The sequence below is a fragment of the Macaca fascicularis genome, chromosome 15 (assembly GCF_037993035.2).
Source record: "Macaca fascicularis isolate 582-1 chromosome 15, T2T-MFA8v1.1".
Lineage (NCBI taxonomy): Eukaryota > Metazoa > Chordata > Mammalia > Primates > Cercopithecidae > Macaca > Macaca fascicularis.
Window position 1 is genome coordinate 113,814,076 of NC_088389.1, and position 13,705 is coordinate 113,827,780.

General features: G+C 44.5%; 1 protein-coding gene across 1 annotated transcript in view; it reads right to left on the reverse strand.

The window, feature by feature from the left end:
* The window catches only part of RASEF (RAS and EF-hand domain containing), a 230,272-nt gene extending 218,738 nt beyond the window's left edge, over nt 1-11,534 (reverse strand). Inside the window, exons 1-2 of the mRNA XM_074015780.1 lie at nt 11,464-11,534; nt 11,172-11,284 (exon numbers count right to left, since the gene is read on the reverse strand). The gene's annotated coding sequence lies outside the window, so the exon portion shown is untranslated. The remainder of the gene's footprint in view (nt 1-11,171; nt 11,285-11,463) is intronic.
* Between the last annotated feature and the right edge of the window lie 2,171 nt (nt 11,535-13,705).

A 13,705-nucleotide genomic window follows, 5' to 3' on the forward strand; every position in this document is an offset into this window, starting at 1 on the left:
CACACTTGGCTAATTTTTCTATTTTTAGTAGGGATGGGATTTCGCCATGTTGGCAAGGTTGGTCTTGAACTTCTGACCTCATGATCCACCCGTCTCAGTTCAGCCGCCCAAAGTGTTGGGATTACAGGCGTCAGCCACCGCACCTGGCCAAGGGCTGCTTTTAACAGAACTCTGCACACAACTGCTCTGACCGCCTCTTGGTACTCTCCCCATCGGTCTCTCCTTCTGTCCTTGTAGTGGCATGTCTCCATTCATTTTTATTAGTATCGATCTGGGGGGAGCTTAAAGTGAACACTGTGTTGTCCGATTCCTTTCTCCATCCATTGGAGCTGTCGCAGGGGGCTGTCTGTTGACCCTCAGGCAGCCTCTGAATGGGGTCATCACCTCTGCAGTTGTCAACCTGACATCCTGCTATAGCACCCTTGGGCATCCCTGCAGGCTTTACTCTGAACTCCACCCTGACATCCTCCCCCAGGGGTGTGTCTCCAGGAGAGGAAACGCTACCTTCCAGCACAGTGATTTCTGGCACCAGTGTGCTACCCCTTGTGGGAGATAAGGAAATTCCCGGAAACTCTGCATTTCCTGCCTACAACACCCCTTCTGAGAGTTCCCTTCCCTCTCCCAGGTTCATCTAAAAGTTCCTCCTCTGAGCTGTCTGTCAGTGGATTCCAGAAGTAACCATTTCTTGGTGGGCTCTGCCCAGTCTCCTCTAAAACCTTACTATCTACATAAGTATATCTGAGTTGTGGCTGAACCCCGACCTCTCAGGAAACGTCTCATCCTCACTGGGTTCTGATATGTCTATTTCCTGCTCTGTCATATTTTTGCTGAGCAGAATCTTCCTGCTTAAGACTTTTAGCAGGGGGCATGGCAGCTCCTCCCTCCCTCTCATTCCTAACTGTAGTTTCTTGCCACCCACAAGACTGATAGCCAGGAAAATCCTTCAGGAAGGAATTTGAAAATTCCAAAGACAAGGCGATTTCTGACAAGTTATTCTGGGAGCTTAAAGGGAAACTAGGAATATGCTTTTGGGTACCAGACTGGTCTCTGAGCAGAGGGGGAGAATCAGATGATCTCAGATAACCCTTTTTCTTATTTCCTAGAGCATTCGAACTTTGGCAAAAGTTAGACCAAGGGAGTCCTACAGCAGTTTTGGGACTTTTCAACTTGTGCTCTTCAGGAGAGCTGGACAAGAATTTCTGGGCCCAATTTATAATATGACTCAGCTTCTGTGTCCCAGGAACCAAGGCATCAGCCACCATATGGAGATGCCATTCAGTCGGGCAGCAATTCCTCTTGGGCCCCCACTGGGCTCTCTGGTCCCAGTATTGCTCTGCTTCTCCGGGAGTCACTTCGGACACTTCAAGGAGTGGAGGTTTCCTTCCATTTGCTAAATAATGAGGTAATGCCTGAGGGCTCCTCAGCCTGAAGGTCTGATGTTCTGTGGGGTTCACTTGGGTGTCTTGGGAAGCCTTCAACACTGATTGGCTGCCATTTCTGGAAGAATCACCCTCGAGGATCCCAATGCTTTCATAGTAAGTTACACACTTGGCTCGCAAGAGCTTTAGGCCATGGGATTGAGGCATGTCTGCTTCATTCCGTGGAGAATGTCCAGTCTGTATGGGAGGTAATGGATTCATCTGCAAATTTTTAAAAAAGAGACGTTTTTTAAAAACATGCGGTGTCAGGAAGAAGCAACAGCATGTGTGAAGGCTTCCAGATGAGCGAATTTGGCCAGAAGAAACTGGCCCAGGCCAAGGGCTGCAGACCCCCGGGGATGGAGCGAGTCACAGTTGCTGCAAGTCATTGGAGAATCCTTATGTGAGCTAAAAAAATGCCTGAATAATAAACAAATAACACTGCAATTCATGAGATACATATTCACATGCAAATGACATCTGAACTCAGAGAAGCCTTTTGACATTATGTATTTTCTTAACCCTTATACTAAAAGTATAATGACAAAAAGTATAATGACTGTCATGTCACTTTTGGAGAAAAAATTTCAGGATGAAACCATGACCTTATATTTAAAAAGTCATGGTCCATGTTGGCCTGGACTTAGCCTGTACTCTCCCCCTTCCCTGACCCCTGTTTAGTGTTCTTAGGCTGCATTTGTCTCTGCCCAATAGCAAATCAATCTCATAAATAAACGCATGTTTAGGTGTTGCTAAATGACAAGACGTTATAATCTTATACACATAATGCTGATACTAAATAACACTAAACAGACACTTTCTCTGAAACATGTATTTAAGAACTTTGACAAATAATTTCTGAAGGTATCATGTCTGTTCTGGAAGTAACAGATATTTGTATCATGGAATTTTCCAGGAGAAAAAGGAGCCATCTATCTTAGAAGGCAAAGGAGTGATTATAAATGACAAAGAAATCCTTTCTAGCCCAGTGGCTTTCGCAACGCATTCTGCAGAGCTCCACATTTGCAAGGAAAATCAGAGACCATGACAGAAGGGGCTTAGAAGGGGCCAAGGGAACTGCAGGATTTGAAACCCCTCATGCACTTCAACTAGAGCAATTCTAGTACATTTTAAATGGCAAGACTTCCTTTAAGGAAAGGATTCAACTGCCACGAAAAAGCATTTGAAATCTTCTATACAATATTCTTACTTTGCAGATGAGGGGACTGAGGCTTAGAATGATGAAGTGACTTCTTCAAGGTCAGCCTGGTTGAGAACAGCAAGGTCATGTATGATAAGAGCCCTGTCTACATTGCACCACAGTAGTGGGACATCCTCAGACTGGCAGCACACCTGCAATCCCTCGTGTAGTATCATCTACCATATCTGACCATTCTAGCTCACCATGAATGACACCGTCTACCAACGATACCACTTAGTGTCTGTACATTGCTTAGAAACTATCATGTATTGGCCGGGCGCGGTGGCTCAAGCCTGTAATCCCAGCACTTTGGGAGGCCGAGACGGGCGGATCACGAGATCAGGAGTTCGAGACCATCCTGGCTAACACGGTGAAACCCCGTCTCTACTAAAAAATACAAAAAACTAGCCGGGCGAGGTGGCGGGCGCCTGTAGTCCCGGCTACTCAGGAGGCTGAGGCAGGAGAATGGCGTAAAAACCCAGGAGGCAGAGCTTGCAGTGAGCTGAGATCCGGCCACTGCACTCCAGCCTGGGCGACACAGCGAGACTCCGTCTCAAAAAAAAAAAAAAAAAAAAAAAAAGAAACTATCATGTATTGCTTCTTTATTCATGCTTATTATTGGTCATTAGAATTTTCATTTTCATTTCTTGAGTTATCTAATGTTTTACAAAAATATTTATTTTGAAACATTTTGAAACCTTATTTATAGTATAAATAGGGTAACTAACCATCCCTGTTTGCCTGGAACTGAGGGATTTCCATGACACATGGCCATCAGTGCTGAAACTGAGACTATCCTGGACAGACAAGGCTGGTCAGTCACCCGAAGTAAAAAGTCATTTTATCCCCTTGAGAGTAAGCTGCCAACCTAATAGTCCATCATCCCTGAAAAATTTAGTGTAGATTTTCTACAAACAAGGACTTTATCTTTCATACTCTACAATGCAGCCAGCAAAACCAGGAAAGTAACATTGATACATTATGACCATCTTATCCTCATACTCCATTCAATATTCACCAATTGTTCCAGTAATGTCCTTTCTAGGAAAGGATTCAGTTCCAATTCACACACTGCATTTAGTTGCCAAGCCTCTTTAGTCTCCTTCAATCTGGACAGATCCTCAGTCTTTCCTTGACTTAATGATGTATCTAATTTCTAAGGTAGCCACATCTAGTCTCTCTGATTTAGGGCACATATAGTAGGTTATGGGGTTTTTTTCTTTTATATTTTTAGAGCACCAATAACACTTTTAACCACATAGAACGTGCTTCATAAATAACTGATCAACAAACATGAAGTCAGCCCGACTGCATAACTGAAGGTAGCTATGATTCTGCTGGGATATTGAACTGGTTGTTCTCACCAACAACGTGAACTCCCAAAGGGTCTGGTTTTCACACTCCAGCAAAGCCAAAGAATGAGAAGCCTCTTTATGCTTCAGCTCTTCTTTGAAGTCAAGAACATTTCATCTAGGCTGGCCCCAATCAATAATCTCAGTAGACTGGACTAAATAACACTAAACAGATGAGCGAATTCAAGGAGCGGGATACTGGGACTGTGGAAATTAGTCTGAAGACCATTCATGGTCTCAACTTTTTCCCCTTTTCTCATTACATTGCACATTGCCTTGCACTAACCTTATTTTTCATCATGATGCAGATAAGGGTGTCATGAAGGCCACAGTGGAGTAAAGATGATTTAGCTATTGTCTAGGCCACTTGTGCCTGTCACTTATTAGAGATGGACACTCAGCTCCAGAGAGTAGGACCATAGCTATGCCCACAAGAAGTAAGTGGCCAACTTATAAAGGAACCCGTGGCTTTTGGAAGCCCAGCGCTCTTTCCACAGCTTTCTCACTGTAAACAATAACAGCATGAAGACCCACTGTCAGGAAATTGTACCAATGTATAATTAGTATCACTGTATACTTAGGACCTCAGAAACCCAAAAACTAGTACTTAAATTGAAAAAAAAAAAAAAAAAACCTTAGTGTGTGGGTGTATGCATGTGTGTGTGTGTGTACATATATTTATATGTACGTATATATGTATATAAAATCAGGGTCCAGTGAGATATATGAAAAATGTGTAATAATAATAACAACAACAATAATAACAGTAGCTGTTAACACATAGCACTTAACGCTCTGAAAACAGAAGCACAGATAGGTTAAGTAACTTGCCCAAGGTCACATAGCTATAGATGGAAAAGCCGGAATTTCAGCCCAAGCCTACTGGTTTCAGAGGTCTTGCTTTTCTTAACTCTTGGATATATTACCTCTCACTTTTAATTATTTAGCTGGCTCTGCATTGTCATAAGCAATGTATAGCCCAAGTTGTGTTTTTAGAACCCAAATTGATAAGCCATCAATTCAAATACAAATAAACTGGTCTGCCCACGGAAAAGAAAATATCGGAAGCCATACAGAAAAAAAAAAAAGTTTTACTATTATGGTTTGTAATTATTAAGAGCATGGTATACAACTGACAGTGTCGGTGTATACAGATAAACAGATAGTAGCTTAATAAGCCTTTATTTCATTCCTTCTTGAATGACAGAATTTCTCTTTGGACCTCTGTGCTTCACCGTGTCCACAGCTGTTCCTTGCAAGACACTGAAAACTTTCAAGAAATAAACTTTGCCTCCCAGCTCCTCCACAGGGTGCAGTCACATGTACACAGGATACATGCCACCTACAGGCATGAAAAAGATGCTTGCTTTCTCCAGAATGGCCAACGGGACTGCTTAGTGGGCTGTAATCCCCAAAGATGTAGCAGGCAGAGTAGAAGTCAAGGGAGAGGCAAAGGGAATGGTTCACGCAAAACTGCTGACATTGAGAGAGAGAGTGGGAAGAAAAGCAGCAAGTGAATTTAAGGAAAGAAAACAGAAGTGTAACCACATTAAATTACGGGCAGGGGAAACAAGGAGAATGATACATCAGTTACAAACTGGAAACAAGAGGTTGTCTTTTATCAAAAGCCAAACTACCTGCACAGCGGTAAATTATTAGAACACAAAATAGTTTCTTCTTTTAGTACAACAAACTGGGAAACAATGCACAATGCAGACATTTAAAAAAAAAAAAAAAAAGCTAGGCGCAGTGGTTCACATCTGTAATCTTAGCACTTTTGGAGGCCAAAGCAGGTAGATCACTTGAGGTCAGGAATTCAATACCAGCCTGGCCAACATGGTGAAACCCCATCTCTACTAAAAATACAAAAACTAGCCAGGCGTGTGCCTGTAGTCCCAGCTACTTGGGAGGCTGAAGCTGGAGAATCACTTGAACCCTAGAGGCAGAGGTTGCAGTGAGCCGAGATTGCACCACTGCACTCCAGCCTGGGCAACAGAGCGAGACCTCATCTGAAAAAAAAAAAGATAAAAATAAAAAAATAAAATGAAATAACACTACATATTGCAAAACAAGACCTTCCCTCCTCAAATCTAACAGACACCATTGTTCTATTTCTGGTGCTTATACAACATCTGTCTCATTTAAAATAACAAAACAAAACAACCTGCAATTCCATCTCAGGCAAGTCTATAATGGAAGTAGCTGATGGATAAAACTCTCCTCATTTTCTCCGCCCCTACTTTAAGGCCAAAGCTTCGGGATTCTCTAAGCCAGGACCCAGGTGAGAGAACAGTCTCCTCTAAATAAAGAACTCTCTTCTCCAGCCTCAGTACTTTGTTGTTTTACATATATTTTATCTCTCCTCTCATGCCCAGTATATGATGGAACCTCAACACACTCTTGTTGACTAGCTAAAGAATCAATCTAATTTGATCTAAAGAATCAAATTTTCATTTTTAACTTTTCACTCAGGAAAAAAAAAATTCTACCTTCCCCTTGGACACTACTTCATCATTCTGGAAGCTCTAGCAGGTAGAGCTTTAATCCATATATTAAAAATATATGGATTCTGCCAGGCACAGTGGCATGTGCCTGTAATCCCAGCTATTTGAGAGGCTGAGGTGGGAGGATCACTTGAGCCCAGGAGTTCAAGACTGTAGTAAGCCATGACTGCACCTGTGAAAAGCCTCTGCACTACAGTCTGAACAACACAGTGATACCTCATCTTTAAATATTAATTAATTAAATTAGGCACAGTGGTTCACACCTGCAACCCAGCACTTTGGGAGGCCAAGGCAGGTTGATCACCTGAGTTCGAGACCAGCCTGGCCAACATGGTGAAACCCCATCTCAACTAAAAATACAAAAATTAGCCAGGCATGGTGGTGTGCATCTGTAATCTCAGCTACTCAAGAGGCTGAGGCACAAGAATCTCTTAAAACACTGGAGGTGGAGGTTACAGTGAGCCAAGATCATGCCACTGCACGCCAGCCTGGGCGACAGAGCAAGACTCTGTCTCAAAAAATAAATAAATAAATATTAATTAACTTTTTAAAAAATTTAAAGAATATGTGTGGATTCTAGAGTCAGGCAAATAATCTTGGGTTTAAATCCCAGGTCTACCATGAGCTATCAATATCCCTTTAGGTAAATGACTCAACCTCAGTTATACGGTTTGGCTGGGTCTCCACCCAAATCTCATCTTGAATTGTAGCTCCAATAATCCCCAGGTGTCATCGGAGGGACGCTGTGGGAGGTAATTGAATCATGGTGGTGGGTTTTCCCATGCTGTTCTCCTGATAGTGAATAAGTCTCAAAGATCTGATGGTTTTACAAAGGGCAGTTCCCCTGCACACACTCTCTTGCCTGCTGCCATGTAAGACATAGCTTTGCTCCTCCTTCACCTTCCACCATGATTGTGAGGCCTCCCTAGCCATGTGGAACTGATACAGACAGTAGACAGGGAAACACTGAGTAGAAGAGGGCGGTTCCCTGGCAAAGTTCCCACTCTCAAGCCTAAAGACCCATGGCCCTAAACGAGGATAGGCGTTTCTGTTTTTGCACCCAAAAAGTTACTTTTTGGACCACGATGCTCCCTATCCTGTACCCATATAAACCCTGAACCCCAGGATCCAGAGCAGACAAGCAGACAAAGAGATGAGACAAGCAGACAGACAGCAAACGATGTGGCAGAGAAAAAGAGAAGAGGAGGAACGTCTGAACACCAAGAGGAGTTGGGCTGGGGGTGGTTGGAGAGGAGTTAGGCCACTGGACAGCCCAACTCCAGGGCAAGATCATCTTCCCATTCCATCCCCTCCTTCCAGATCCCAATCCATCCCACTGAAAGCCACCTCCACCACTCAATAAAACTTCGCATTCATCCTTCAAGCCCATGTGTGACCCGATTCTTCTGGGATGCTGGGCAAGAGCTCAGGATATAGAAAGCTGTCACACTGCACCTCTACCCTTGCAAAAAGGCAGAGGGTTCATTGAACTGGTTAACATTCAAGCCATCTCTGGATGGCAAGGCTAAGAGAGCTTCGTAACACTGTGGCCACAGGCACCCACCCCTAGACACTAGACACTACCGCAGGGCTGGAGCCTATAGTGCTCCCCCAGCTCCTGCCTGTCTGCATGCTCCCCCTTCTGTCAGGGGCAAGCCACACTCCTGTCACACAGCCTAAGGGGATCAGGGAACTCTCCCATTTCAAAACTGTTAAACCTCTTTTTCTTTGTGAATTACCGAGTCTCAGGTATGTGTTTACTAGCAGTGTGAGAACAGACTAATACAGTAAATTGGTACTGCAGAGTGGGGTGCTGCTGTAAAGATACCTGAAAATGTGGAAGCAAATTTGGAAGTGGGTAACAGGCAGAGCTAGGAATCATTTGAAGAGCTCAGAAGAAGACAGGAAAATATGGGAAAGTTTGGAACTTCCTAGAGACTTGGAGGTCTCAGAAGACAGGAAGATGTGGGAAAGTTTGGAACTTCCTAGAGACTTAATGAATGGCTTTGACCAAAATGCTGATAGTGATATAGACAATAAAGTCCGGGCTAAGGTGGTCTCAGATGGAGATAAGGAACTTGTTGGGAACTGGAGTAAAGGTCACTCCTGCTATGCAAAGAGATTGGCAGCATTTTGCCCCTGCCCCAGGGATCTGTGGAACTTTGAACTTGAGAGAGATGATTTGGGGCATCTGGTGGAAGAATATGCTAAGCAGCAAAGTGTTCCAGAGGAAGCAGAGCATAAAAGTTCAGAAAATTTGCAGCCTGGCAATGTGATGGAAAAGAAAACCCCATTTTCTGAGCGGAAATTAAAGCTGGCTGCAGAAATTTGCATAAGTAACAAGGAGCCAAATGTTAATCACCAAGACAATGGGGAAAATGTCTCCAGGGCATGTCACAGAGCTTTGTGGAAGTCCCTCCCATCACAGGCCCAGAGACATAGGAGGAAAAAATGGTTTCCTGAGCCAGGTCCCAGGCCCCTTTGCTATGTGTAGCCCAGGGACTTGGTGCCCTGTGTCCCAGCTGCTCCAGCCATGGCTAAAAGGGACCAAGGTACAGCTTGGGCTATGGCTTCAAAGGATGCAGGCCCCAATCCTTGGCAGCTTCCATGTGGTATTGAGCCTATGGGTACACAAAAGCCAAGAACTGAGGTTTGGGAACCACTGAAATCCAATAGGGCAGTCATTCTCCAGACCCCAGAATGGTAGATCTACTAACAGCTTACACCATGCACCAAATGCTGCAGACACTCAACACCAGCTGTGAAAGCAGCTGGGAGGGGGTCTGTACCCCGCAAAGCCACACAAGCAGAGCTGTCCAAGGTTGTGGGAGCCCACCTCTTGCATCAGCATGACCTGGATGTGAGGCATAAAGTCAAAGGAGATCATTTTGGAACTTTAAGGTTTAGTGACTGCCCTATTGGATTTCAGACTTACATGGGGCCTATAAGTCCCTTTGTTTTGGCCAGTTTCTCTCATTTGGAAAGGGTGTATTTATCCAATGCCTTTACCCCCATTGTATCTAGAAATTAACTAACTTGCTTGTGATTTTACAGGCTCATTGGTGGAAGTGAATTGCCTTGTCTCAGATGAGACTGTGGACTTTTGAGTTAATGCTGAAATGAATTAAGACTTTGCAGGACTGCTGGGAAGGCATGATTGGTTTCAGAATGTGAGGACATGAAACTTGGGAGAAGCCAGGGACAGAATGATATGGTTTGGCTTTGTCCCCACCCAAAAATCATCTTGAATTATAGCTCCCATAATCCCCACATGTCATGGGAGGGACCCAGTGGGAGGTAACTGAATCATGGGGGCAGTTTCCCCCATACTGTTCTCGTGGTAGTTAATAAGTCTCTCAACATTTGATGGTTTTATAAAGGCCAGTTCCCTTGCACACACTAAATTGCCTGCTACCATGTAAGACATGCCTTTGCTCCTCCTTCACCTTCCGCCATGATTGTGAGGCCTCCCCAGCCATGTGGTACTGTGAGTCCACTAAACCTCTTTTTCTTTATAAATTACCCAGTCTCAGGTATGTCTTTATCGGCAGCGTGAGAACGGACTAATACATTCGGTTTCCTCATTCATAAAAACAGAGTGGGGGGGGGGGTGGCAAAGTGGGTCTTAAACTTTTCCTATCTCATGGTACAGGAATAAAGGGGGATAAAATATCTTAGGTGCCTGGTCCAGAAAAGGTAATTATAAATGTCACTTATGTTTCCTTCTCCTCCTAATTTATCCAATAAATGCAAAAACTCTGAGGCACTCACTCTCTTTGCTCTTTATCCACTCATCAAACTTTCCTTGGAGCCTAATTGCATGCCAGATACATAACTTCATAAAACACATGTGGTTGTCTCTGGTCCCGTGGAACTACAGTCACAGGGGAGGGGTCAGAAATGAAAGAGCTCACTGATAAATGAGTGAATGAATTTGGCTAGATTAATAGGAGTGGGCAAAAGGTAGCATGAATAAACACTCCATTTAGGGAAAAAGATAATTAAGCTAAATTCAAAGTACTGAGTGTGAGCGTGGAAGCCAGATCCTGGGAGTTTCTGAAATTCTCTGTGCCTCCCTTTCCTCTTCTACAAAATGGAGATGGTAATAGATGGTAACTCTTTGGGTGAGTGTGAAAAGTAAAGCAACACCCCCCTCCCTCATCCTCACTAACCCAGCATATCAACCAGTTTCCTGAGATGTCCAGATTTCCATTTGGCCTCCAGCCAGCTTGAACAGCCAAACTGCCCTCAAGAAAGCACCCTGAATGTGAGGTCATCCAGGATCCTAGGAATCCATTATACCCACTCCAAAACTAAAAGCCCACAGACCGCGGGGGCAGGACCTGACTAGCTGAAACATGCTGACCAAGCTACCTGAAGCACCTTTGAGGTATGCCCAGGCCTCAGGGTTGTCAAGTAGAAAAACCAGCACCTCCAGCCAGGTGTGTCTCTCTCATAAAGAAAGTTGATTGAAACAGTTTTTTCTGCTTCTGTGTGGCAAGCTCACCCCCAGATGCTTCTGAGAGCACAGCCCTTGCATTCCCACTAGGCCACCTGAGAACCTGGCCTCCCACATCTGGATTCCGCTGAAGCAGCAGCCCTTGGAGAGAAAGGTGAGACTGGACAGTCAAGAAAGGGACAGAAAGTCGACGGCCTGGGAACTACCCCAGCGTGGACAGTTACAGAAGTCACATACCTGTGTGTTCTCACTCCTCACGGGAGGACCGTGCAAAGGCAAACTGCTAGGCAGGTAGACCTCACAGATTCTCTCAGCCGGGCAGTCGGTGAGTCTGTCCGAAGTATTTGAATCTGAAGAGAAAATGTTAAGAAACAAATCCTAGAAAAATATGTCACATATATTCTCCCCACCGAACCAAACAAAAACAATAAAGAAACACTTAAAGTTTATTTTTTAAAATAGGCGCAAGAAGTACTCAAAGTAATAAATAATAACAATAAGTAGAAGAAACGTTACTTCTTAGCCTCACCGTCCTGGACGAGAATCCCCTTCCCACTTGCATGTCGGGCGCTGAGCGCCTAGAGAGAGAGATAGGTCTCCGCCCCTTGCCCCGCCCTAAGGCTGCGGAACGCGGCGCCATCGGGTCGCCATGGAAACCGCGGCTGGTGGGCGGATCCCGGGGAGGCTGGCTGGGTCTGGCTACCCTCGCGACACCGGAGATGCAGCTGGAGGCTGAGCGAACGCAGAGGGAAGAGAGCAAGTCCTGGGTCTCTCGACTTGCAAGGGCTTGGCCCCTGACCCGGGTCTGGGAAAGTGAAACAGAAAGTCGCCTCCCAGCGCAGAATATTCAAATTTGCGAGATGATCAGAATCACGCTGATTTAAAACCCAAACCCTCCCTTGTTTCCCATTCCTGCCCTGCTAAATCAAAATCTCCCAACCAGGACCCGGAATCTGGATTTAACCAGGGGCTGTTTATAGAGGCTAGACGTTGGTAGATAAGATGTTCGCCTATTCTTATTTCTCAACGCCATACCACCACTCCGTAATGGTAAAAGAATCTGCACCCCAATATCCTCCCCAGCGGCTCTGAAATGGAGTCCCTGAAGCTGGAAATGCGGAGCCCATTCATCTCCTTGCAATACTTCAAGGTGTGAGCTGATTGGAAGCGTCGCTGCTTCTTGTGGCTTTCCCACTAGGGGGCAGCCTCGTCCTTCGCTCCTCTTCCTTCCGCAAAGCAGTAGCCCACATTGTGGTTTCTAGCGAATTCCGGCTGCAGCCTGGTTAATAATATAAGCACTTCTAGAAAGCGGAGCTTGGATGCAGAGCCGAGCCTAGGGCTGTACGTGGAAGAAGCTCTCAGCCCCAATTCCTGGTTTACAGTTAGGGTTCAGAACAAAGAATCCAAGCTTGTAAAGCAATAATGTTCCCCTTGAGGATAATACACGTGAACTGAAGGGCACGTTTCTCAGCCCCCTGAGATTTATCTTTTATTGGGCAATCAGGTGGGACTTCAGGATTGATGCATCAAGCTCTAGCCTTGGCAGCACCCTGGATAACTATGAGCCTCACCTGACCACCATCAGAAGGCAGCGTGATGGTGAGACAGGACTCGCTTCTGCACTAATCGGGATCACCATAGCTTCAATGGCTATAAAATCAGGACCTGTCATATCTGCGTAGCCTCTCTTAGAGGTTTACGGGACGCTCAGCTCAATAGAGTGGGATAATCTATGGGTCTCTAATACCTTATGCATTTACTATGCCTTATTTTGATAACCTGTTTATAGGTCTGACTTCTATTATTTCATATATAGGCATTGTCAACTTAAAATCTTGAGATCTTAAATTTGGAGAGGAGACTTTATTTCTTACAAGAAGTTGCAGCTTGCAGGGTGGCCATCCTGACATGGGGAAGTTAGCCTCTGGCAGAGGACAATAGCAGGCATTTCAGAGGAAAAAAGGGAGAGGTTGAGATTTATGCCCAAGGAAATTAGGTATACATACATATTCAGTAGGTTATAGGAGGATCTTACGAATATTTGTGAGTCAACATATATAAACAGAATGAACATGTATGTAACATAAAACCCATGTTTACTTTGGGGTGGAGACAACATTAAGATACAGTAAAATTTAGACCACACACATCAAAAGGTGAAGCAGGGACATGAAAGTAATCAATGCTCAGCCTCTATAAATCAGCCAGAACCGGCTTGTGGTCTCTTAGAAGAAAGTTACTGAAATCAGTCTCTTGTCCAGTCAAGAGCTGTAATATGCTTTGTGGAGCAGGAGGTCAGTTAGTCAGTGTCTGGTGGTTGGTGAGCTGCAATTGTTTCAATATTGCTTATCTGGAGACCGGTGCTTGTTTGCTGGTAGAGAAAAAGAAAAACCTTGAGGCAGTTAGAACATAGTTTATTCTTTAACTGTAGGGGCTGTAGGACTTAACCTTTGTCTACCACCGCCTTCGGTCTTGTTTATAATTTGGTATCTTGTTACCACAGAGAGTCCATTCGGTCAGCTTATGATCTCTATTTTAGCAGCATATAGTAAGAGCAGCTTTTTCTATATTCGCATAGAATGCACTTCCTCCAATTCAAACTTCCGAATCATGAATTATTGCTGAAAGGAGGGGAAGGGGCTGAGAAGGTTAGGACCAAGTTAGCAGACCACAGTACATCCTTTGGGATAATAAATGTTGTTTTACATAAGAAAGAGACCCACGGTCAAATAAGTGTGTAAAATACTAGATTAAATGTATTTCTTTTTTTT